Here is a 1,261-nt window from a genome sequence, read left to right as displayed (position 1 = left end):
GATGTGATCCCCAACACACGGCCCCAACCAAAAAAAACACCCTACGAAGCACCCTTTCCTTTTCATGCTGGAACCCTCCCTTCCATCTCGGTCTCCCGCCGTAGCGGGACATTTCTCACTGGACCCCTCTTCTTTAAAACAAGATGACACCCGCCTCACCATCATCATGGACCCTCCTTCATTCACACTATACTTCCCCACGGACCGCCAAGGAGGAGTCCCCCGCCAATCGCCCCGCTCTCTGCCTCCTCCCCACGTGTTTGTGCCGATTCACCACCGCCATCAAGCGGGAGGAGGCATGCGCCACCCGTGCCGCCCCTCTGAGCCTAAAGGGCAGATCCAATGTCTTCTGAAACATTACCACGTTGTAACATATAGTGGAATGTCGTGCATGTCCACAAAACATAAATATGATACTCGTTGTTGGGCATGCAACTGATATGACATCTTATCCGTTATTAACTCTTGAAGCAATCAACCAATGCATTTACCCTTCTATCCTACAAAAAATTCTACGACTTATAGAAAAAAATGAACCATTCGCTCATTCAATTTGCTATGAAACCATCTCCAATGAAATATAATCTGCCACATTTTCTAAAGTAGGGAAATTATTGCACTCAAACAACAATACTGAATAGACCAACCCCAACCCCCATCCCACTTACTCTCAATCCTCACTCTTATTATGTGACGCCCGGATAATCAAGCTACAGTAACCTCTGTTAATGATGCCACGTCACCACTCTTACTGTTGCTAACCTCGCAATGATTCGAAACCTTTTCAAATTCAGATTCAAATTAATGTCAAACGACAAAGTTTTCAAAATATTAAACTAAAATGTTCGGAGTGTGCAGTTAAATGCCTAGGTGATTATAGTGCAACGAACACCCTTTTTGAAAATGTCTAAATATATTAAAATGAAATAAAACAGAAAATGAAAAAAAGGAAAAGACAAATCTAACTAAAAACAAAAAGAGGCGTCCCCCCACTGGGCCATCTGTGGCCCAGCTGGCCAGCCCAACTGGGCAAAGGCCCAGCCGACTGGCCCAGCCGGCCGACCCACTCCCTCCATATCCCCACGAGGGAGGAAACCCTAACCCACGACCCACCTCACTCCCCACCCCCACGATCCCACTCCCCCTCTGCTTCCCCCGAATCTGGATCGGGAATGGGGCACCCGACGCCGATGCCCCGGCTCGTCCCCGCCGTCTCACCGTTCACCGGCGCCACCCACCGGACCCCCCGTCCTCCTATCCT

Source organism: Triticum dicoccoides, chromosome 7A (genome assembly GCF_002162155.2).
Source record: "Triticum dicoccoides isolate Atlit2015 ecotype Zavitan chromosome 7A, WEW_v2.0, whole genome shotgun sequence".
Classification (NCBI taxonomy): Eukaryota; Viridiplantae; Streptophyta; class Magnoliopsida; order Poales; family Poaceae; genus Triticum; species Triticum dicoccoides.
Note: the sequence above shows the minus strand (reverse complement) of the source record.